The sequence below is a fragment of the Anas platyrhynchos genome, chromosome 1 (assembly GCF_047663525.1).
Source record: "Anas platyrhynchos isolate ZD024472 breed Pekin duck chromosome 1, IASCAAS_PekinDuck_T2T, whole genome shotgun sequence".
NCBI classification, from domain to species: Eukaryota; Metazoa; Chordata; class Aves; order Anseriformes; family Anatidae; genus Anas; species Anas platyrhynchos.
In genome coordinates this window covers 176,410,536-176,436,515 of record NC_092587.1, presented here as the reverse complement: position 1 = coordinate 176,436,515, position 25,980 = coordinate 176,410,536, and the positions used below count along the sequence as shown (strand labels likewise).

The window sequence follows — 25,980 nt, the reverse complement described above, 5'->3', positions numbered from 1 at the left end:
GAAGGCTTATTGACATTTCCCAAGTTGTAGAATAAATGTTCAGTTGAAACCAACAAAAGATAATGACATTAACGCTGTTTAAATTATGTTTTCTTGTTATGAGATAAGGGAACAAAATAAAAGAATGTACAGAACCCATTTGTGCTGCTTCTCCCTCACCTGATAAGGCTAGAGTCAATCATACCCATCCCAGACACTTGAAGAAGCTTTCTAGGACCAGGCAAGGAGAGAAATCCTTTTTCAAGACACAACTATAAAAATTCTTGGATCATCCTGGGATGGTGACCTAGCAAAAGCATGGTACATGCTACCACCCCTACAAGAGACACAGAAGTTTTTAAACCCAGAATGCTTTAATGGGGTAGAATGAGGGCATTCTTCAAGAAGAAGAGAGATCAATAGATCAATAGAAAAGGTAAAAAGACTTGAGACCAAAAACTGGAGACCATTAGGAGGGTAAAACAATTGCAGTAGAATCTGTAAATAAAGATATTTAATCAGCCTTACTGGTGAAACACAATTTTATTAATTGAGACTCCCTGTCAGAACCCACTGAAAAATTGCCAAAGGACTGAGGGAAGAGCTCATGCCCATTGTTGCCAAGGGTCACTTTGTAGCAAGAACATCCCCATGGGCATCCTGGAATGCAGGAGCACAGCCCCCAGGCCTGAGTGCCATCCGTTGCAAAGAACAGATCACAGAAAGGTTGAGGTTGGAAGGGACCTCTGGAGGTCACCTAGTCCAAACTCCGTGCCAAGTAAGGTCACCTAGAGCACATTGCACAGGATCACATCCAGGTGGGTTTTGAATATTCCTCTATTCTCCATGACCTTTCAAAGGTGATTGAGAGTGGCCTAGCGAGATTGTCTTGGCTTTACTCCTCTGAAATGCCTAAAGACGTTTTAGGCAACTTTAGGCCTTCCAGACTGTTCAGTGGTAGGCTGGAGAGTTACTGAAATGCAGCTCACATATCTTGGTGCAGCTTTCATGGTTATGAGGATGTATATGCCTGCTCTCTTACACAAACATTATACACCAGAGCCTCATCAAGGGCAAAAACTTCACTATCATTTTTACAAGGCAGCAACCCTGATGTTGTCATCTGTCCCCTATGGCTTCAGAGCATAAGATTTGATGGCTCACCTAAATGCAAAGATGAGTTATGACATTTTATATTTATCCTTTTCCAAACCTGTATTGCTCTTTTTCTCCTTATGTCAAGTCTTTCATGAAAATATGTCTGTTATGATGTGCAGTTGATTTCTGTTCTTAGGCTTTCCAGCCACCTGGATGTTTTGCAATGTCCCAAACCTCCATTAATACATGGGTAAATATTCAACTGGAAACATATACAAGGAGGCTTTCTTAGTGATTCCAAGTGTGCTATGAGTGGGCTGGTAAGATCCCAGCATCAAGAAGAAAGTTTGATAAGGATCCAGGCTGCTTGAGTAGCCTCTCCCAGAAACGTGCTTCTCAGCAACAAATGTGTTGAAGTAGATTTGCTCCATTTACCTATTACTATGTTATTGCATCAAAGAGAGAAGTGAATTGGGGCACAATTGCAGTGCACACACCATTTAAAGAGTGTTTTTAGCAAGGATTTACTGCTGGGAAGTTAGAAGCTCTCATGTATCTGTATCTGCGTGGGTATATACACACAGACATGCAGAGGACTGGCTTGTTTGCAAAGCAGATGAAGTTCTTTGACCACTCTAGGCATATACAGCTTCCGTGGCCTCTTAGCCCAATCCTGCACTTCAATGGAGCTGGATGACATTAAGACTTTGCGTAGATAGGTTTGTTGGTCCAGCATTGAGCACAAGCTGTTTAGAAACATGAGAGCAGTAAGGACACCATTGCAGTGGTCAGTGCTCATCCCAGGCTTCGTACTGAGAGCTTCAGCACAGCAACCCAGGAGTTCACAAAGCAGTTCTTTAGAAACTGCAGCCACTGCACAAATAGCTATCTTTCACTATCAGCTGTGTTATGGAAATTAATTTCCTCATATTTTAATTCTTGCCTCCCAGCTTTTCCACTGCTCTTTCGAAGAACTGCAGTCCTCTTCAATTGTTGTAGCTTGTCCAGGTATCTGTTAGCAGAAGGACAACTACTGAACAAATTTCTAGGATGAGTTTTATGCTTCAGCTATTTTTCAGAAAGAACCTGTAAACCAGATAAATTTAGTCTGCAAACAAAGAAACTATAAAACAGCCACAGACGTTTCTTTTTAAGCACAGTGTAAATAAGAGTATTCATAAAACTTTTGTGTACTGTCTGCTATGTACCTTTTTTTTTTTTTTCTGCAACCTTACAGAAAAGAAATTAATAACCTCTTTCCATTATTGAATAAAATACAAGATTTTGCCCTACTTTCATGGTGAAAGAAATGAATTCCAGGTGTTTCTCTCATGTTCCCTTATACGTGCATCAGTATACAACTCCTGGAAACCTGTAAAAATAAATGTGACTTTTGCATCATATGTGATTGTTTAGACTAGTCTCACATAAAATATGAAAACCTTAACCACACAGTTGCATCCCACGTATGGCTGCCTTTCCCTGTCCCTGAAATTGCATTCAGGGATAACAGAAGATTCTCCCTTTGAGCATCTTTTATGTATGTGCATCATGTTTGCATAGTCATAAATTAGCACAATGAAGCCTTATGGTACTGAGTAAGATTTATTTTTTTTTTACCCAGGGGACTAACATTTTTACATTTTTGAAGGATTTCAGCTTTCATTACAAAATATTTTACAGATTCTCACTCAGTCTTTTGTAGTTAAGACATTGACAGTGGTTAGATTAGAAAACCAACATCTGCAAATTTGTAACAATTTATATACATGTAATAGCATATCAGTTACTTGAAATTACTGCTTCAAATATGCGTGTCTTGCACAGAAGTAAGAGTGAATGTAAGTTAAATACTTCTCTCAGAATTTAAAAAAAAAAAAAGAAAAAAAAAGCAAACTGGAGAAAGCTGTTTTCTGCAGCCTGTTGGGGTTTCCTTTAGAAAATTAAGACCCTCAGTATTCACTAGTGATTGATGAGCATGAAATTGTCTTTAGTACCTGATTCATCTGCTGAGTAGCAGATCTGCTGTGGACTAAAATGGAAGATACAGTATCAGAAAGTTTAGAGCAGTTCTACTGCTGGAGAAGCTATCAGGATGCTGTTCAGCAGAAACAAAGGAACATCTCTTCTTTGTTTTGAATTGTATGGTATTTTCTGTTTGAAATTATAACGCTCAGTAAAAAGTAAAAGGCATGAAATGGTATATGAAGAAATGCTTTGTAAGTTTGGCCTGAAGAAGCTCACCTGCTTGCTCTCTCAACAGATAACTGGTGACTGAACAAAGAAGTGAGAGACCTTTCTCATACAGAAGGTAAAGTGAAATTCTGGGAGTATTGAGTGTTTTTGTGTCCTTGGATATTTTATTAAACTTTATTAAATTGCATTACTGCAAAATCAGAACTCTTGGTTCTTACTAAAAATCAGAATTCTTGGTTCTTACTAAAGGAAAACAATATTTTTCTTTTCAAGCTCTGTCTCATGAGTAGGCTTTTATAAAATACAGTCATGAATTTGTTTTGTTTTCTTTGTTAAAAACTCAAGTGATTAAAAAAAAAGGCTTAATTGCCTTTTCTGAGTACTGAAAATACATAGTTTCTTTAAAGATGTTACTTAAAATCTCCTCAAGATAATCTCTCTGAATACGTGAAAGGTCCCCAGTTTGTGGCACTGAAGGACATGGTTTAGTGATGGGACTCAGTAGGTCAGGTTGAAAGTTGGACTTGAAGATCTTGAAGGTCTTTTCTAATGTAAATGATTCTACGATTATATGATTCTAATAATTTCAGTGACAGTTCAATTACTCAATTAGAAAACTGGAGAGAAAAAATTAAATATTTCTTAACATTTCATTCTCTAGGTTACATAATCCTTTTCATGATATACAAAAAAAAATAATAATAATAATGAAAAGTTCAAGGGATTGCATTTAAGAAGAAAAATGAGAAAAAAAAAAAGAAAAAAGAAATTAGAGTAGAAAAAGAAAATACAATTATAGAAATTATAGGTGTGTATTAATAATAATTACACTGGGAATTTTGTGGCCATACTCCCATGCTTTATTTCTTACTTTTGGCATTAAATTAATGTTGAGCTTTTGTATTTATATCCCCTTTCTTTCTTCCTTTCTTCCTTTCTTCCTTCTTACCCCTTACCTCATAAGAAGTAGAAAAAATAATAAATACTTTAATGATGCCTTTGTGGTAGTAAACCACTTCTGAAGCACCTTTAAAGCCATTCCTAAATACCTCAACCTTGCTAAATCTCTTTAACAGTACATTCTTATCTATGTATCTGTCAAAGCAGGTAGTCATGGAGGCTTATCTGTGCATGTTCAATATCCTAAATCTGTCTAAGATAAGGACAACAGGGCAAAAGGAGTAGAACATTTTAAGGTGTATGAAAATGTTAAAAATCCTGAGATAAATTTACCGCTGTGTAAAACTATTTCATTGCAATGAATCTGGTCTCTCTATTTATAAGGGCAAGCAACCGATGGGTTTCATTTTGCCCACATTTGGACCTCTCCAATGCAGATGTCTGTGATGGATGTACTTGCCCAAAGTCCTCTGCATAGCTAGAGGAGAGAAATAGGCACGTCTCAGATGCTGTTTGTCTCATATCACGAGAGCTATCTAAAATAGGTCAGATGAATTGACTGCCAAAACCCACTTATTTCTCTCGTCTCTGTAAAAAGAGCCTCAGACAAGTGCCTTAAATGTAAATATCTGCTTTGCAAATGTCCATCGTTCAGCAAGATGAACCACACTTATACTGCCTTACAGATATTGATTAGCAAAGCATATTAAGCAATAAGAGAGGTGTTAAGTGCTGCTCAGATACAAAGTTCCTGGTTAAAAATAAATAAATAAATAAATAAATAAAATCAGTCAGATCAGACAAAGCAGAAAAAGAGTGGAACAAAGACAAGATTTTATCTGTCTTATGCAGATGGGAAATAGAAGCTTGCTTAACAGAGGTTAAACCAGTTTCAGTCATCTGGAAATCAACCACCTCTGAGGTTAACAGGAGGGCTGAAACACTGAAATTCCCAGCACACATCTCTCCCAGTTGAGCTTTACCAAATACATTGACCTACTTTTGGTGTCCAGGCTGGGATATTGATTTTTCAAGATATTTTTGGTACTTCAGAGTACAGCACATTCTCATAGCATTTTGTATGTTCAAAACACAATATGTGATTATTTCAGTCTACAGCTATGCTCCTGCCATATCACCCCAAACTCAAAATGACCTCATGCAACACCCAAGAGAGAACTTCTAATTGCCAAATGTAGAAAAAAATGTCTCTCCCTCACTGCCTTCATATAAATTCTTTTTGCTGTGGTTCAACCCCTTATTCCTGAAATAATTTTGGTCTTCTTCAAGTAAGTAGCTTTGGGTCCTGCTGGAAATAAGTCATCTTCACTTTGCAGAGTAAACCTAGTCAATAAAAGCAACCTGTATTGGACTGCTGAATGCAGCAGACATTAACATACAATCCCATGGATAATCTATATCATAACTATAGAAGATCTAGAAAAAATGCCTATACCGGGATATGGCTTACATCCTGGGGGGAGCTTGACTTAAGATTCTTTAAAGGTATCTTCTTTTCACATACAAACTAAGAAAAGGTGTTTTACAAACTGCCCTCACAGGCTAACCATAGACTGAAATGTCTGATTCACAGTTCATATCTCTTCCATTTGAGTTAGTCAAGAAGCTGATGGTAATAATAAGCTGTCTGCCCTTCATGGACACCAGACGTTAAAGAAAGACTAAGACAGTCATTTTCCTTGTGAGTTTCAGAGGTATTTTGTAAAAACAGAGGAATGTGAGAACTCAAGCTGTCTAAGATCAGTTCAAGGCTCTGGAGAGAGATACATAACTACTACTTACAGAGTTGGGTGATTTTTATATCTTTCAAAATGTTGGTTCTGCCACTCAACATTTCCTTGCTTTTTTTTCTTTTCCTTTTTCTTTTTCTTTTTCTTTTTCTTTTTCTTTTTCTTTTTCTTTTTCTTTTTCTTTTTCTTTTTCTTTTTCTTTTTCTTTTTCTTTTTCTTTTTCTTTTTCTTTTTCTTTTTCTTTTTCTTTTTCTTTTTCTTTTTCTTTTTCTTTTTCTTTTTCTTTTTCTTTTTCTTTTTCTTCCTTTCTGAGTCTGGACTGTCCTTACATCTTCGATTCACCTTAGTCTCTCTTCCATCTGCTATTTATTTCTTTGCACTCAGTCAGGATATGTAGGCTTACTCTGCTCTACTGCAGTCACCTAAAACATTGACACTCATATTTGAGCAAGCCTTTCAGAGCTTCCTCTATATTCTTTGAAGAGAATTTAGCATTTTTAGGGACAACTCGTACCATCTTAAAATAAACAGCTGAGATCAAATAAATCTAAGACAATCACCTGAGATCAGGTATTCCACAGGAGGAACCTCTTCTCTCCGTTGACTGAAAAGGGTTTATTCCAAATCTGAATGTCTCCTGTTTTAGGCAGCAAAAGCTAGGACACATGAATACTATCTAGGGTTTCCTTTTCTCCTGTGTTGACTGGACATTAATACAGAGATGAGTTGGCACAAAGGAAAAAAAAATCATGGTCAAAGAAGAATCCATGATGAATGAATAGGAGAGGTCTAGAAGCAAGTTTCATTTGGTACATGAAGATGCAGTTGGAGGACTGCAACTTCATGGGCTGCAACACACTCAGGTGCAGACATCAGGGAGAAGAATTTGGTGTAACCAGAAGTCTCACATGTATGAATTCTCTGCTGAGGACACACAAAGAACAGTTGTGTTCATAGACCTCAGCTCTATGGAGACAAATTTGAATAGATTTTCAGAAACTTAGCAAATGCAACCTTGCTTGATCCTGCTCAGTATGCTTGTCTTTCTGGAGACAGTGGAACATTTTAACAAAAGAAAATATACATTTAAAAAAAAAAGTCTCCATCAACCTTGTTCTGAGCAATAACACAATTGTTTAGATGAACTAGCACAAGTTGTTTTTAATTTTTGATCTGCTGAGAACAGGGAGGATTGACAGAGAACAGAACATGGAGAATAGCCTGAGGCAGACACGTAACATGGAAAACTTCAACCTTCATGGTTAGTAAAGTTCTAAGCCACAAATACAGTTTTATTTTATACGTACCACTAGAATGTTTTGAATAGAATGTTTTATGTATGTTTCCTTTCACTGAAGTTCAAGATGCAAAAATAGAATCTGTACTTTCAGATGGGAGGTTTTTTAGCAGTTTACCCAGCCCTCTGCCATAGCTTGCTTTCTGGTGTTCTTCACATCTTGATGTTGGAAGTTGTTTCTAAGGGGAGGCAGAAATATCAGGCTTTTACTTGCTTCCATTTTCAATCCAGCCTGGCTCAGTTTTACAATATCAGACCTTCTGGGAGCCTCTCAACATGACAATAACTATAAAAGTTATCAATAACAACAGGGGTTCCTGCTGTGGAAGGGTACTGTAATTGCAATTGCCTAGGATCTGGAGATTCATTATGGAGAAGGCATATGTTCTGCAGTTTGATTCTCTTGGGTATATTCTGTCTCTCCCTAGAAAATCACTGCTTCTAGGGTGAGTTTTCTTTTATTTATTTCCTTATTTATTTACTTTAAAAAATAACTGAAATCAAAGCAGTGCACTGCCACAAGTGGCAGAAAATCAAAAGTGGGGAAAAAAAAAAGGGAAAAAATGCTACTGACAAATATTTTAAGAAATAATAATAGAAAATGAAATATTTTACATACATTCTCATGTTAACCTGTGATTTACAGCGTGATGACCACACACTTGGACTGCATCCCCAGGAAGTATTGAGAAGACATATTTCTTCCTGTGTACATGAAATAAGATGTCTTTGTATAGCAATAAGTCCTGTTTGTTGCAGTGTAGCTTGGTAGTCATAATAGAAGAATAAATAATAATTTTATGGTAGATAATTTAAAAAATAGGACATAATAAAACATAAGCATAATATTTAAAATACCGGTATGTATTTTCTTTACTTGCAGGCATTTATTTCACCTTTATATACAATGACAGCTTTCTAAGGAAAAGCACATTCGCAACATAACTTGCCTTCAATCATTAATTTCTTTCTACTTTTTTTTACTGTTCCTTTTAAATGACTGCGAAGTAAACTCACCAGAAAAATATTTCTGTGTCATTGGTTTTGGCACTATGCTGTATTAAGAATTTTTAATTGTCTATTCTCATTCTGCAGTTCATATGGATATGTGAACACCAAAACAAACTGCTCCAAGCACTCCTCCCTGCCTTCTGCAGGTCTTTAATTTCCACAGCTCAACACCGAGGTTTATGAGAGTTGCAAGTAATGGGCACCCCTTTAAAGATCAGGCTAGTAACTCACTAGTTCATAAATATACATGTAAATCAATTATTCCCACTAATGAATGCATCTGTGAACCAAAACACACATTAATGGTATAAGCACTATGTAAATATAAACTAATTTTAAAAAAAAAAAAAGACACAGAGACACAGTAACTAAAGAAATAGCTGTAGTCTCAAAACTTTGTAAAGTCTTGATATGACTATTTAAGTGAAGATCTCTGTTATTCCATGCATTCCATGTGATTCTTTGCATGTTTCTACCACTTGTCACAGCAAAATAAAATATTCCTTAATGAGCCATTTCAGTTTAAATACAAGTATTAAATAAAGCTCAATACAGCCTAGAGATAGAATGTACATTTAAATGCTGTTATTTTACATACATTAAAAAATATATTTTTCCTAATGCCGAGGAAAAAATGTCACTGAAGTATTTTATTTTTTATTTTTTTGTGATAACACAAACCCAGAAGGCTGTTGGAGCTCCTGAATATCTGGGCATTTTAATTCATTTCAGTATAGCTGTGCTCCAATTTATTCCAGTCTTGGCACTGGTTGCTAAAACACTCCTGCCAGCCCTGAACAAACCACCTAATCCAGCCCAACCTCACCAGAAAGAATAATCCTCCATATGACACTGAAAAGCAGTCAGCCACAGCCACCCTCTGAGAAGCCTGCATTTTCCAAAGAGCATGCCCACTAGCTCTTCAGAAATACTTCTCAGGTATCCCCTTTCTGTACTGAGAAAACCCTTTTCCAGTAGTCTTAACAATTCAAATTCTTAAAGGCATTGACTAAATACACCATGACTAGTCACCAGAAAATCTGCTTGGCGCTGCTAACGCCTTTTGTCCGTCTTCCAGATGCACTATGTGTATCTGCCCTAGCCACCAGAGACATCATCTTACAAAGCTCTCCATCCATCCATTCATCCATCCATCCATCCATCCATCCATCCATCCATCCATCCATCCATCCATCCATCCATCCATCCATCCATCCATCCATCCATCCATCCATCCTATAGAGTCGCAGATATTTTGCAGGTGTCTGGTGGTGGATGTGGGGCTGCCAAGCTGCCAGAACTCTCTGATATCACATTTTTCCCATTGACGACAAGCTGTTTGGCACACTCCCATCCACTTAAATGCAAGCACAGCTGCATCTGGATACTCTTCCCATAGCTGCAGGCTCTCTCCATCACAGGAGAATGACTATACTCTCTTAAAAGGTGTCTTTACAAAATGCTCCAGAGTTCAGGCCTCACAGACAGGTGAGCTCTGGTAGGTTTAATTTGTAGAGGTTTAATTCCTTGCAATATTGAATTATTTCTTGGTAGTTCAACAATAATTCTCTGAGGTCATTGTCCTTGAAGTAAAGAGTGGCAGAAGAGGGATTGTGTGCTTATACCTGATTAGCCCCAACACAGAACCTGGCATTTTAGCTTGCACTGGCAGAGGAGGTGGTTATATGTTATTATTGGTAGGACAAGGATTGAGTAAATGTCATATATGCACATGTCCCTTTCTGCTGCCTGTACCACAGAGGCAGGCAGAAAAAAAAAAAAAAAAAAAAAAAAAAGCCTACCTTTTTTTTTTTTTGGCGTGCGTGTGTGTGTATGTGTGTGTGCAGGAGCTTGAGGTTTGGATACCTATTTGTGTTTTACACTCTGACAGGTAAAATGTCGTGTCTTACAAGCTGTCCTTTCCCTCTTTCTGTAGACTCACATCCACTCACTTCAGTGTCTACAGTAAGTTCAGGCTTTCTGTTATTATTGAGTGCATAGAAGGAATGCAACAAAGGGAGGAAACTGTTTTCTTTTGCCTTTTCTGCAGCAGCAACAGAGTTGTTTATTACATTTTAATCATTTTCACCTATGCAAATATGCTGAAGCCAAAAAGTCTGCACAGCTGTCAGAAAGACTACAGGCTTAGAAATCAGCAGGGTAGCTGGAATATAAATAATGGCTTATTTTGTTTGCCAGGCCTTTGACACTTGTTAGGATGCAGGTAGAGAAATGTCCACCTGCTTTTCAGATCCCATTTGATTACTCAGAGCTGGGATTTTTTTGCAAAAACACTTTTTTTTTTTTTTTACATTTTACATTTTACATGAGATAACTCATGTGAAGTCACAGTTGGACAGCAAGGGCGTGTCTGAACATAGACGTTAAAGTGTCCATTTCTTATAACAATACTAAAAACACACTGAAACTGAGTTTGGCAATGCAGATTAGCCAAGTGATGGTCTGAGATTGTGAGGGTCATTTTTCTCCGGTGTCATCACTTCAAAGCACATTTACAACCACTGTAAGTCTAAACGACTGTATGCTAAGAGGAGTGCTAAAACATGCTTTAAATCTCCTTTGGAGAACTGGGATAACTTTAAAAATATTCACATATAAAAAGAACAGTAACTATTGTGAAAAAAATATATAAAGTGGCTAAGTCAAACTCTTTATTTATTTTTAGCCACGTTTTCCTTCAGAATGCCCCAAATGATTAGATTTTGCAGTTCTGTATCACTTGCCAAGTTTCATGTTTTTTAAAAGTAAAAGCCATTGTTTTGAAGGCCACTATCAAAGATGCAAAATGTCTTTTGCACAGTTAACCACGTAAAAATGGTTTGTATTTGTTTTCAAAATTTATTTGTGGCAACAAAATACTCCTGGGCTGAAGTGTTCTGTGCCAACTGTAGTTTACAGTGAGAGTTTGCAGGCCAAATTCTGAAAACAGTGAAAAACAGAGCCTGTGAAGGGAAATACTGACATTACCTTTGCCTGCCTACACGTTCATGGGCTTTGTAATGTGTTCACTATTTCACTGCATTCAAAATCAATGCATTTGCTTAGTAGATCCATCATTTTATTAGTTTAAAAAATTCTTCATTAAACCCACTTTATGCCTCTCCAAATCCATATTTTTTATTAATAGTGAAAATAAGATAGAGTCATTGCAAGTAGACAATAAAACCTATGTGCATAGGGTAATTTACTTGCTGTTTATGCTAAGAGACTCTATGAGTATTATAGTTTTGATGAACTGTCCCGGCACTGTTTATACAGTGGATTTTTTATCCTGCAGCATTCATACATTTCACTGAATGCTTCTTATCAGAGCCCTGGGGTACTCTATAATTCCTGAATCTAAAAGTAGAGGCATGTCAGACATAAAATAGGAAATGTGGAACGTGAGGTTTTGAGGAGTGTTTCAGGTGATTTTGAAAAATATATCATAGTTAATAACATGAAGTGCTCCTCTAGGGTAAAGGAAAAATTTAAGAAGGGAAGATATTCTTTAAAAGAAGCTTTAGCTAGGATAGGAGAAACAGAACATGTGCAAAATGAAGTCAGTAATATGCTTCTGAATAATGAGAAAGTTACATTTGGGAAATGAATGTTAAGAAATTTAAGTTTCAGCAACTATGGATGGAAAGAGGTGACAGGATTCGAATTGGATAATGGAAATCAGACTATCTAGATTGCAGTATCTGTGTGGGAGAAGAATGTCTTTCTGTAAGTCTTATCCTATGACTACGGAAGCAAAGAGGGCAGAGGGAGTACCGCAGAATAATGGAAGAAGAGACTATCAAGCGACTATTCAGAGCTTTATAACTTATTGCTTGTTTTTGCACTTTGAGTAGGATATCAGAGCACCAATGATGTAAGCTTCAAGATCAGTTTTCAGGGAAAACTTTTTCCTTTTCTCTGATGAGATTTTTATTCATGTGCTACTTAATAAAAACCAAGTGGTGATGATGGCTGGTAGGTTATGACTCTGTACTTGAGAAAGTATCCATTTTTTCAGAGCTTTAAAATGTAAATATATATATCTATTTTTTCAAACTTTGCTTATCATGGGTTTGTGGCTCTGGCACTTTTGACATGCCTTACAAAATTGTACCTCAGGATACCTAACTCTTTGGGATGAGGATGCTCTAAAAAGAGTGTTATGAAAGCCAACCAATTTTTCCTTTCCTTATAGTTTTCTTTAAGAGGAACAGATGTCAAGTGCATGTTGTACCTTTGAGTGTGCTTTTTCTGTGTTTTTCCCTCCATGTCTGTCATAACTATGTCCTCTTTTTTACCCCTCTTCTGTCACTTTTTGATCCTTTTTTTCCCCAACTCAGTCTTTTCTGTGTTTCACATATATACTGCGCTGTATAATTGCACAAAATCCATGAGAAATTCAGCTGCTCCCTGACCACTACTTTAATTTTTCAGACTGGGCAGAGGTGAAAGCCTTGTGGCTTCTCCTTCCTATTCCCAGTCAGAAGAGGTCCAGGTAAGCAGTAAAATTCACTGATTTCCCTGCTCCCAAACAATCCAGGCAAAGGAGGAAGCTAGACTCTTTTCCTACCATGTAAAGAAAAACAAAAACAAACAAAAAAACCACTATGGTCCCTCTCCAACTACCTCAACCATGCAAGGAAAAGAAGAGGGGATGGGGCTTCTATCAGACTTCTTTCAGACCACAAGACTAATATATTCGAAAGGATGGGAGACCTTCTGCCATTTTTAGTTGCCTTGAAAGAAAAGGTGTAGTCAAAGTAATGACAGGCACGAAATGTGGGGAGAAGATGTATATATGTTGGAACTGTGTAATCTCTCGTAGTCTAACAGGTACACTCAAGTTTACTAAGTGTGAGTATACAATCTGAAGTCCTTTGGACCTCATTTCCAGAAATTTTGGCTGGCCGCAGAACCTCACAGAATCACAGAAATTGTGAGGCTGGCAGGCATCTTGGATAGCATCTGGTCCAACCCCTTGTTGAGATGTTGAGAGTAAGTTCAGTTACAGCAGGTTGTCCATGTCCTATTGAATGTTAAATATCTTCAAGGATGGAAATGCCACAGCCTGTCTGGGTAACTTTTGCCCAGTGCTTGATCACACTTATATAAAAATAAAAATAAAAGTAAAAAACAAAAAAAAAGTCTTTCTCATGTTTAAGTGGAATCTCCTGTATTTCATTTTGTGCCTTTTGTGTCTTGTCCTGTCACTGAGAACCACTGGCAAGAGTTTTGTTCAGTCTTTTTTATTCTTCCCCATCAGGTATTTATCCACCTGGATAAGATCCCCTTGAGACTTTGCTTCGGGCAGAATAGTCCCAGCTCACTCAGCCTCTCCTCTTATCAAAGATGTTTCACTCCCTTCATCATCTTTATGGTGTTTTTCTGATCTCTACTTGTCCATGTCTGTCTCATTTTGGGACACCAAATGCCAGATCCAGCATTCCAGGTGTGTCTCACTAGTGCTGAGCAGAGGAGGGGGATCACCTCCCTCGGTCTGCTGGTGATCCTCTGCCTTATGCAGCCCAGGAGGCTGTTGGCCTTTGTTTCAAAGGGACATGGTTGGCTCATGGTAAACCTGTCCCCCAGGTGCCCCAGGTCTTTTGCTGCAGAGCTGCTTTCCAGACAGTCATTCTGCTGTATGCACTGGTGTCTGAGGTTATTCCTCTCCAGGGGCAGGACTTGATGTATTCATCCGTTGACATTTTTCTTTGTCGAACTCCATGAGGTTCCTGTTGGCCCATTTGTTGGCCATTCTTCTGAGGTTCCTCTGAATGGCATTACAAGCATTTGGTGTATCATCCACTCCCCCCAGATTTGCATCCTCTACAAGTTTGCTGAGGGTGCCCCCTGTCCCTTCAGCTGGGCTTTGTGGCACTGTTCATAACCCTCTGGGCCTGGCCATTCAGCCAGTTCTCAATGCACCAAACGCTCCTAAATTCTGATCTCAGCATCTCTGGAAGTCCTGTGCAAAGTTTCTTACAGTCGCTCAAGCTTTCCCCCTCCCTCCCCCATATATGATGGCATCCAAATCCAGAAGGAAGTTTGTCTGGTTTTTGTCAGGAATTTTCCAATGTCATGCAAGAAATTTCTTGTAGAACTACAGAATAAAGGCAGATTTCCTATGCTTTAGATGTTAAACTACAGTTGCCATCTCTGCCACCTTTATTACCCAGAATTATAAAGTAGACCTCTATGAGCACAGAGACATTTCTTTGTTATAGTCTCTCTTTCACAACTGTACTTTAAATATATGTGTGATTTTTTTTTAATAATCCTTTGTATTTTTTCCATTGTGTGTAACTGAAAAGGATAGAAAATGCAATGTGTGAGAACATCCTGCTTTCAGACAGCTGCATCATCACAAGTCCATTTTTATCCAAAACAGTACTTCTAATGGAAATAGAAATAAACAAACGTGAAGAAATTCTGCTTGTCTGCTGCAAATCATTTTTATTACTTTTGCTAAAAGTCTTGCCTGACTTCAAACAGATTGAGCACAACCTTCCTAAGAAAAGGCAGTGGAAAGCATGTGCAGAGAGGGTATAGAAATGGACACAGCTTCGTGGATAGCATGGCTGCATGTATTTGTGGACAATAAAGGCATGGCGGTTAGTTGCATTCCCTACCCTCTGAATATATGTGTAATTGCATAGTCATGGCAAGTTCTGAATACAGGACTTTTCATTTGTTTTAGATTGCCTTCAGAATGGTGAGGCCTTTCTTTTTCTCCAACCCCCACTGATACTCCTTGCCTGTAGTGCTAATTTTCTTTCCAATGTGACACCCAAGCATCTGACATGCTTTGACATAACAGATACTGTGAAAGCCTTGCCTGCCTTGGGAGTCCGGATCCTCTCACAGTACAGTAAGTTCCCTTTAAAAATAGATATTGTCTCATCTTTTCTGCTTGGGACTTAATTGACGTTGATTATATACATGTGCAATTTACTCTTTAAGAGAGCTTGTTTAATACCACTCCATCTCCTGAGCTTCCCCCTTGCATGGTTCAGGGCCACGGCTGCAGCCCCAACCGTGATGGTGCATGTTAGGACAGCCTGCTCGAGCAAGTGAACTGCCCGTGTCACTGATGGATGTAGTGGGAACACTAGAGAAGAAAGGCACATTTTGAAACCATACTGCTGTGAATGGCTTTCTTAAGAGGTCTGTTGAGCACTGCCGTCATATATTAGTTGAGTCACTTGACTTTTACAGGTCACCTTAGCGTTTTTGGGTGAAGGGCCTGATGTCAAATACCACTGTGGTGACTGATGTCTTCTGTAACACAGTTGACACAGGTTGTGCTTATAGTAGGTGCAAGAGAGGATCTATTTTTTCCACATCTCTGAGTTAAAGGAGCTTCCAATTAGAACTCTTTGTGACTAGTGATTGCTTACAGGTTTCCTAACGGGAGATCTGTGGAAGGGGGCGAGCTTCAGAGGAAAATAAATGAGAACTATAGTGTTATTCTTTTAGTCTGCAATTGTCTGAAGCTGTTGTCAATAGAAATAGTTGCATACATTTGTCTTCATTAATCATTTCAAGGTGTTGCTTTTTGATGCAGCCAGCCCTAGCAATTCACGGGCGCTTTAATTTTCCAATTATTGTACCTGTGGCTCAGAACAGATACTGATTAGTTTCACATTTTGCTCTGTGGGCAGCTTAATGTTCTTGTCACCTTACATTGAGTTTTAAATGTGCAGAGTGTAAGAGAATGTCAGATGTGCTCCCAAGTCTTCTGGGTCAGGCTCAGTAAGTTATGATATTTCCGGGAACTGTACTGATAGGTTTCTGAAAGATTGATGAAAGAACAAGGTATGGTTTTAGGATCCTATCACAAAAGTAATGATTCCTCTTGTAAAGCAAGTGTGAGTGGGTTTGCTTTTTTTTTCACACAAATTTTTAGCTGAAGATAAAGGTGATAACTGAAAGCTGCCATAACAGCAATACAAAAGGAAGTTATGATAACAGCAAGCCAAGAGCAATACTTTTCAATATTTGCACACAATTGCAAGACCTTTTCAAACTCTAGTAGTGGAAGCGAAGGAGAAAATAAGTTTTGAAAAGCCCTAAACACAAAGATTAATTTTATAACAAATAGAAATGTTGCCTGTCTGCTCTTTATCAATTGTGTACCAGCTATGACTCACTCGTGCATGCTCTTTTCTTTCTGAAAATTGCCATGGAAGAAATCCCCTCCAAAACACAAAACCACGCTGAACATCTGCTGTCTAGGTATTCATTAGTTCTGTCTGCTCTGCTTTTGGCTAATTGCCTGGGAGTGAAGTCGAATCATTTATGGGGACTTAACCTGGTGCCGGTTATAGTAGTAAAGATCATGTAACATTTTGATAAAAACTTTGAAATGTCAAACATGCAGCCTCCCAAACATAAAGTTTATTTACTGGTTTCTCATACATTTTGTTTGCCTACAATATTGCCTGCACAACTGATAACAGAAAATGTATTTAATAACTACTCAGTGCTAATATGCTGTAGTATGCATGACTGACTAATTTAATTTATCTCTGATTAAGCCTATTATGTTTGAGATCACTTTACAGAAGAGACTTTTTTTTTGCCAGCTGTAAGCTTATTTGAATTGTAATATAAGTTAATAATGTGTGAAATAACTACTGGTGCCTGCTTCTAAATGCTAATTTTACCAAATGACTTCCTGAGTTAACGCATACACAGCTCATCTATTGCAATGTAGTTAGTATGTTGTTGGGACGTAAGATTGTGTACGTAAAAAGGCAGGTTGTGGCAATGGGATTAAGTGGCAGTGGTTTCTGCGGACAAAGAGCATGGAGCCATGATCACTGCACACTTGGTGGTGGCACACAGTCTACATGTTGACAGCAACAGCTGAGAAGAGGCCCTGGTGATGGGCTTTCACTTGAAGCATTCATTCCCTGTGAGGTGCAAAGGGCAATGAGAACTCCTCAGGACAACACAGAGAGAAGAATGTGAAACAAAAAGTTGTGAATAAAAGCAATCCAGGATCTGAATATGTTTCAATAGGAAAATAGCCATTTGGGTGAAAATCATCTAGATTTTTCTCAGGCTGAGGTTAGAGCTGCAAAAGAAGTGGAAAAAGATGGGAAAACAACAACAACAACAACAAAAACAAACAGTTAAGTGATTAAAAATTAAAAAGGAGGGGAAAAAAGAAGAATCAAAAATTAAACTCTGCCAAGGAAAACTAAATTATTATTATTTTTTTTTTTTCTATAGGGAAAAGTAAGACTCTTTCCTCTTCCCCCTCCACTGTTTTCTGTCGTCTAATTGCTAGAGTAAGCAAGCACATAATGGAGAGGGAAGCAAAGCTTTTTCTGTGCATAAGCCATATCCCAGGGCTATTGATCACTGGCAAATGGGACTTTGCAATGTCTGTGATTTAGCCACTTGTTTCTCTTGATTGAGAGGCTGCAAAGTGCTATCAGTTGGTGATCTGGAAATAGCTCTGTGTTTATCAATTGTTACTCTTACAAGAAACCATAATCATACGCATTCTTGCTCTACTTCTCGTTTATTTTAAATCTGATGAGAAAATTTAGGTGAAGGGAATGAAGTCTTACACCTTTGAAGAAACAAGTGTGATAGTCTCGAGTTTAGTGTATGAGATCATTTATAAGTGAACACACACAAATTATGTGTACTTTGAATTTAAATGCATGCGACTCCAACAGAAATAAAAGAAGCCAATAGTTTTCTCTGTCAGTTTGGCATATCTCTTCAAATTAGAAAATACATATGATACTGTACTTACTGTGTCAGACTGAGCTGCCAAAACAATGTCACTTGCCTCACACAGAAAGAAAAGTATGCTCTGCATAATTTCTTTTCATGTCATTCTGCTCCACCATCCAAACATAGCCGGCATGTGATAACATGTGGGATGTCAAGCACTATTGTTCACATTTTGTCATGCTATCTCATATAGATCAGTTATCAGTGAGCTGAGCTATACAGCGGCTCTGATTTCAAGGTCTCTCTTCAAAGAGTGTCACCCGCTAGCTGATGCGACAGGAGTTTGACAGGTCCAGCACTGGCTATTGGGTTTCAGCTGAATATGTGATGGTTGTACTGTGAAGACTAAGTTTCCAGTGGTATGTAATTGAAAAAAATTGTATTTTTTATACCAGTTTCAAATACAGAGGCTTCAAGATTTGTCCTGTAGTACTGGTGTCAGTAAGACGTTTCCTCCTGGTGTTTTCCCAGAGCAGGCAATACATGAATGTAGGAGGGAAAGGCATGTGAGAGTAACTTCTTCCCATTAGAGATGGGACTGATAAACCACCAGTCTTATAAACCACCAGTTGACAAAGCTCACTGTTGTATTCCCATGCTCTGAACAGCTCTCCAGCTTGTATCTGGGTATAATCCAGGGCTGAACACAATCCACAAAGATCTGAAAATATGGTACTGTAGCTATTTTAGAGGTTGCCTCTCTTCCCTTACATGGTAGTACAGTGAAAAAGATGAGCAGGCTCTTGCTAGCAGGTCCAAGATCTGGACAACTCACTCCTGCAAATTGTTACTGGGGAGGACTTTTGGCTTTGAGAATTGCATCTTTACTGCCCAGAGAGAGCTCAGGTACACTCTGGGTGTAAAAGCTTCTTTTGTGGCCTCTAACTTCTGCCAGAGCAGCTATGAGTAGGGAGGTCATTCAGCTTATTTTATTTCCTTCTACACAGAGCAGGATTCTTTTAAAAATGGTACACCATTTATTTATTTATTTATTTATTTATTTTTATGAATGAATGAAATGCTAAGAACAGAGATTTGAGCTTATTCACCTGATAGAGAAGTTGATTATATAAAGTTTATAAGTGTATAAACCAGTCAATACCGATTTTTTTTTTTCTGTTCCTACAAATTATATACATTCAGTGACAGGCAGGTAGAATTTGATGCTTCATATTTCTTTTTTTGAAGGAGTGGACTTTTGAAGAATAATTAAAGAATGTAAAATATTTGATCATAAGTAACCTGAATTTTAAATGACTTCCACAGTTATAGGGCAGTTCTCTGAAGTATATGAACTGTAAATATATTGAACATCTCTGCAGCCCAGTTAAACACAGAGCACATCGGTATGTCAGGAGATTGCTGTGCTTTACAGAGGATCGAGAGAAGATTAGGGCCTTCTTTTCTCCATCCTCTTTCATCTTTCTTTTTCCCCCAATACCTAAATTGAGATTGATCATTTACCAGAAAAAAAAAACAAAACAAAACAAAAAAAAACACTATGAGCAATGAAGCGTAACTCAATACAATACTGAGAGTTGCTTAGCTGTCGTATTGGACTCATCTTACTCTTAAGCAAAGATTAGCAAGGATAACTTATGTACAAGGCTGTAAATCTGCTTAGCATTCTGTGACTCTTACAGGCAAATAATGCTTCCAAAACACTGCCTTTGAACACTGTGAGAGTCACCTTTTTGAATGACTGATAAATAAGTCTGATGATTTCAGCTAAGAAAGTGAATAATTTTCAACATTCTGAAACATGGAAAGCAGAAACATAACTCATCATGTGCATTAGTTTTCTGTGTTATGGTCTGTCTTAATATAGATATATGTTGCAAAAATTTATTATAATGAGTAATGATCCATGAAGTATTTGATGTTATGAAGCTTGCATTCTTGCAACTGATTAAGTTTTGCCTTTTGCTTAAAAACCCCAAACAAATAATGACACTATATACCCAAATTTTCCCCAAAACATGCTCTTTGAAAGTTTGACATTTTTGTTTGCCTTCATGACTTTGATATTTTCATAGCTCAATAGATGAATCCACAACAAAAGTGTACAACAAAAACATAAAAGTAGTCCACAAAAATGTTCTTTTTGTTCCCTACACCTAGAACATTTGGGCTTTGTGAAGAAGTAAGGTTGAGTGTAAAATAAAGTTTTTTTTTAATACATTTTTTTCAATAGTACTTGTTAATCTAAAAAAAAAAAAAAAAAAAAAAAAGAAAAGACAAACCAAAGATATACTAAGGATCCATTTTTAAAAAGTGAAAATATAGTGTTCTAGAAGACATCTTAATACCTCAAATCTATGTGTTTGCTTTTTTTTTTTTTTACTACGTGATTGTCCTTAATTCATAGAATAGAATAGAGTATCCAGAGCTGGAAGGAACCCACAGGGATCATCAAGTCTAATTCCTGTCTATAACTTTGTTGTCTATTCTTTATTATTATTTACTTCATTGTTTTAGTCTACTAAAATATAAGTTGAAGGCACTGTAATGATGAAAAAAAATCCTACAAAGCAATTACTAAGGATAAGACTGTATTTAAAAATATATATATTTTGGCATATCTGATGGTTGTGTTCTCTCTTTTTTCAAAATGAATCGAGTTTCAGGATGATTTTTCTTAGACCAAATCCATTAGTAATTCTGTAGTCCTGTTCAGGAAATTCCTGTCATCAGTGAAAATTATCTGGCCAAGATTACCAATAGTTTTATGGCATTAAATCTTATAGCTAGCACTATGCTTTTTTGTTTGGGATTGATGATGGGCTGATAGACCTGTGTAGACCTTGGTCATCCTCTTTGCCTTTTATAAGAATTGACTTAGTTTCAACTTTCTTCGAGTGCTCTAGAATTTCTCTGGTATTCTGAGATTAATTGAAAATCAATGCTGGTGGTTCAAAATGTCCTAAGCCAGCTTTTTGTATAAAACCGCTGATACAGCTGCTGTTTAATATGTTTCCAAGCTACTGACAGCAAAGAAAGTATTTGTCATAGCTGAGCATGATTTAAAACATCAAAGACGCTAAGTGAACTGCACCTACATAGCATGGCAGGAGTAGGTCATGGACAACAATGGAGGGATTTAAGGCATCTCCTAAGAATGCCACTGACTAACTTGGCTTCTCTGTGGAGTGACTTCAACCTCACTCAGTGAACATAATGGTAACACGGAGAAGAAAAACTCAGTCTACAGAAACACTGCACACACCACACAGAAAAATAAAGAAGAAAATGCTGTCAATCAAAGCAATACTTGAAAATCCAAATAGACCAGCACAAAAGTAGAATAAGGAAGTGCATTTGGCAAGGTACATACTTGATGTAGAAGAGTAAACTTCAGGAGAGCTTCTTCTTACCCTCAAAGACAAAACAGATCTGTTTATTGAACGTTAATAGCGTTCTTGCATCTTTATTGGCAGTTCTATCATTTCTTTCCAGCAAAAGACCAAAGTCATTGCAGAGATTCCTCTTCTGCCAGCCATACTGAGAAAGTTACTATTATCTTTTACTCTGCAGAATATTGATTTCTCCCCCCTTTCTTCTACTGTTTTCTTCATAATCATCTAATGTGTATTAATTGCAATCCATTTCCCTTTGTCTCCTGCTGTAGTTTATTTTTATAGTTTTAACTTCAGTAAGCCTATGTGACAATTAAGACAAGTTTTCCTTTTTCTCATTGATAATGTTTTTTAGTCCTAGAAAAATGTTCTTGAATGGGTCCCAGCTTTCATCTTTTTCCCAAATAAACTGTTTCTACCAACTGAATTTGCTCCTTATTGTTCTCAGGATTGCAAAATGAGTCCTTTTAAGGCACCAGGTATATTTGTTTTCATTTTATCCTGTTTGAGAGTAAGAAACATAATGAGCAAATGGTGTCATTCATAAAGAAGCAACTGCTAATTTTTAATTCTGTGGTAAATTTTATGTTATCTTCCAAGATAAGGTGTAATATAAAATTCCTGCAAGCTAAATGCAACTCTTACTGAGTTCAAAATGTGTCCTTATGTAGAATTTTGTTGTTATTTCAAGGCAGCACAAAGCCTCCAGCACATGCTATTGAAATTGAAGTTTTCCATGGTAATTCAGATTTCTCCCCAGCACAGTATAAACAGACACTTAAGGAATCCCTCATCAGCATTTTCCGCGGTGCATTTGTGGTCTGGAACAGATATCATCCTATTTATCCTGTACAACTTCACTCAGCCAGATAGTCTTTTCCAAAATTACACAGATTCTGGCTTCTTCCTTTTGTCTCACCAGAACAGGTTGGAAGGACTTTACCATTTCTTTTCATGAAACACCTCTCCAGCCTGAGGGCCATGAACACATCCTGGCGCAAAGGCTAATCTTCCCTAGAAGATCAAAGATTTCACTGGATTTTGATCAGAATGCAAAACTGCTTAATTCCAGGGATACGCTCCTATGAAGAAAGTTGGGGTTGTTCAGCCTGGAGAAGGCTCCAGGGAGACCTATATATATAGGTCTTTCAATATATAAAGGGGAGCTTATAAGAAAGAATAGGACAAGGGGTAGTAGTTTTATACTGAAAGAGGGTAGATTTAGATTGGATATAAGGAAGAAAGAAATTATTTATTCAGAGGGTGGTGAGGCACTGGCACAGGCTTCCCATAGAAGCTGTGTCTGCCCCATCCCTGGAGATGTTCAAGGCCAGGCTGGATGGGGCTTCAGGCAACCTGGTCTAGTGGGAGGTGTCGCTGACCATGGTAGGGGGTTGGAATTAGATGATCTTGAAGATGTCTTCCAACCCAAGCCATTCTGTGATTCTATGATTTCATATTTTTTTAGTTCTGGCATACATAAAATGTTACTCTAATTAAGTGCTGGCCTTCACCAAGGTGTGAAAAAAGAGGCAAGTAGTAGAGCCTTTCTAAGACGTTACAGAAATTTGGACATCTCCACGTGCCCCTGTGCCAGGACTGCTCCATGGGGAAGCAGAGCATGCAGGGATGGTGTCCCCTGCAAGTTCCATGGTGCCCCAGCCAGGCCAGCAGAGCAGGACCCCGGTCAGAAGTCAAGCTGGTGGGTCTGGGCAGTGTAATGCATGCAGGGAGTGAGAGAACGGCTGAGCACAAATACAGCTGACAAGACATGGGGGAAGAAGGTCCCAGCGAGGCTGCTCACGGTGCCAGTTCACACTAGCTTTTCCACAAAAAGTTCAGTTGGCATTGATTGAGGAGGACTAAAATGACTGCTGATCATTGCCAAGGGGTTATTGCTTCTCATTATATCAATAAAATGAAAGCAAGGCTCCAGGTTACCCGGGCAGTGTGTGCTGATATGAAACGCAGCATAAAAATTTCCTGCCTGTGGTGAGTTTAAAAAGACCATAATCTGAATTTAGTGAGCCTTTCGCTTGCATTTCAGACTAGGCCTATATGCAAATTCTGTAAGAATATATTTTAATGTCATTTCTAACATGGCAAAAGACCCTCAGTACAGCCCTCAAGATCCCAAAGTAGAAAAAGCTATTAGGTATGTTATTATTTTAAATTTTAATCTATTCTGATGTTCACGAAATGCTCTATCTGTAATGCCTTCTGTATTAATCATAATAAATATTTTATCCTTCCTGGAGAGGGCAAGCTGACGTAATGTCTAAATGACAGGGAACTTGTCTCAGCTTCTTTATAATACTTGCTAGACTTAAAATGAATATCAAAAAGTTCCAACAGAGCTGTTGTGCAGATAATAAAGGCAAAAACTTGTCTAGAGATATAAAATAATAACCGCATGCAGCTATTTGCTTGCTTGCTGTTTTCTAATTTACAGAAAATGTAGGTCACTTACTTATAGGGCAGCCGTACAAATACATTAAGTGCTGCAGTAGTCCCTGTTACAAAAGTAGTGGCATGGAGGGAAGAGGAAGAAGCATCAACAACAACAACAACAAAAGTGTTATAAAGGCTTCAGAAGCAAAAATTTGTTCGCTAATTGTATATATATATATCTCTCTCTCTATATATATACAATTATAAAAATAAAATATATATATATTTTTTTTTTTTCTCAATATTGTTCTGCAAAGAATGGTCAACAACAGGACGGAGCCAGTAGTTCCATGTCTGTGCCTGGCCTCTGAAATAAAGGCAAGCACATGTGTGCAGAGATTGAAGCACTGGCCTGAGGGACATTGACATCTCCTTTCTCATCACTGCTCATCTGGTGATGGGTATGAGCTTGGGTATATGGCTCATTCCTCACCCACACGTGCAACTGGGTCTTGTCTTTCATCAATCTCTATCCTGTCATATTCAGGTTTTGTCAACATGCTTGCATTGGAATGAGATCTTGGTTAAGACTGTACTAGGTAATGGATCTTTTCAGTGGATGAACAGGAGGTGCTTGAGAAGGACTGAATCAGCTGGGTGTCCAATAAGGCAAGGCACGACATTTTTATTGCCCTCCAAAATCCCCAGACCAAGCTTCTCTGCTATAGCACAGATATGCCTGTGTTCAAAGCTTAACAAAGACTATCAATGCTGTGGGTTTTTTGTTTTGTTTTGTTTTGTTTGTTTGTTTGTTTTTAATTGCAGCCTGAAAGGAGTTTTTCTTGGCTTATTTTTTTGGCAGAGAGTAGAGTGGTCAGAACAAGGTAGCCAGGGAAGTGCAGATTTTAGAGCACTGAATAGGTTAAAACAAAGTGGTGCTCCTCCTCCTGATAGATAAAAGCCATTCCTGTCTACAACCTGTGGGCATGCTTCTTTCTCATTATTAGCTGTCATTTGAAGGTGATGAAGAAAATGAGCAAGGGAGCTAAACATTTGAAGAGAGCATTATTAAAAAGACACCCTACCAGAGCTCTAGGGTAGGAGAGGGTGGACTTAGTTAAAGTGATGGTTGTGAGAGCATTTTGTACAGCTGGTTCAGTTCAGTGGCTGGCTCTGTTTGTGGAGGGGAGCCTTGGCTATCATTGTTTGGTCCCTCTGTCTTATTTTAGCTTCACATTACTCAATGTCTGATTATGTTGGACAATATTCACTGGTGCTCTTGAGAACATTTTGGACAGTGATGAAAACATGACAAAGATTATGTCCATATCATTCTATCACTGTTTAGGAAAGCTGTGAGCATGAGCCAAGGCAGGCACAGGATGGTTTGCAGAAGAAGGGGTGCCAGCCTAGAATAAATAAGTTAATCAGTCTCCACTCTCTCCTGCCACCCTGACTGCCTATATGACAAGCAGATGAGCTGGGAGTCCTCCAGCCCCTTGAGTCTAAAAATCCCTGGCTCTGAGTCTAAAAAAAATTTAAAAAAAAATGTGAGGGAAAAATAAACCTACTTTGTTGCTATAGTCAGATGGGGCTAAGGAGAAGTTAAATTTGCAGACAGCTTAATAAATGTGTGGTAGATAGATCCTGCTGGCAGAGCCAGGTGCAATGCCTTGACAAGAACTCCTCTGGCTAGTGGTGGTGGTGGTCATGGTGGTGTGGGAATTTTGCATACCCTATGGATTTTGGCAGCATATGTTAGAGCTGAGAGCATTACTGGGCATGCTGTTCAGCAAAGCAGTATTTCTGTTCATGTTTTCTTTTCAACTACATCCAGCCTGTTTTGCAGCCATGATAACTTGTGGCACAGTTTGGTCCAAAAGATGTTGTGGCAGGCTTTGTATGTCACTCTTGTTTACAGTGCAGACATTACAGTCTCTTTCAGGTCTGGTAATGGGAAGTTTTCATGTGGTGCTTCCTCACAGACAAAGAACTTGCAAGACACAGTGGAAAGTTGTTGTTGCCTCACAACATGTTCCCAAATGAACTGTGATAATGCAAGTTATGTATGGGTATAATATCAGTTATTTGTGCTGACTATCTGCAATTGTTAGGTGCCGCTGTGAGAAAAATGGCTACTTGAGTTTTTGGGGTTGTTGTGTGAACCTAACAAAACCAGGCAGCATATTTAGCACATAAGGAGGTTTTATATTGTCATTTCATTGTAATGCTTTCAATGCATCCA

The 25,980-nt window shown here is 38.0% G+C and overlaps 1 protein-coding gene across 8 annotated transcripts in view; it reads left to right on the top strand.

Moving 5' to 3' along the window:
* The window catches only part of ENOX1 (ecto-NOX disulfide-thiol exchanger 1), a 365,235-nt gene that overhangs the window by 165,132 nt on the left and 174,123 nt on the right, over window positions 1–25,980 (top strand). For 7 of the 8 annotated variants that reach the window (XM_038173160.2, XM_027472220.3, XM_027472199.3 and 4 more), the window contains one exon: window positions 3,341–3,388. The exons of the other annotated variant lie outside the window; for it this stretch is intronic. The gene's annotated coding sequence lies outside the window, so the exon portion shown is untranslated. The remainder of the gene's footprint in view (window positions 1–3,340; window positions 3,389–25,980) is intronic. 8 annotated transcript variants of the gene reach the window in all.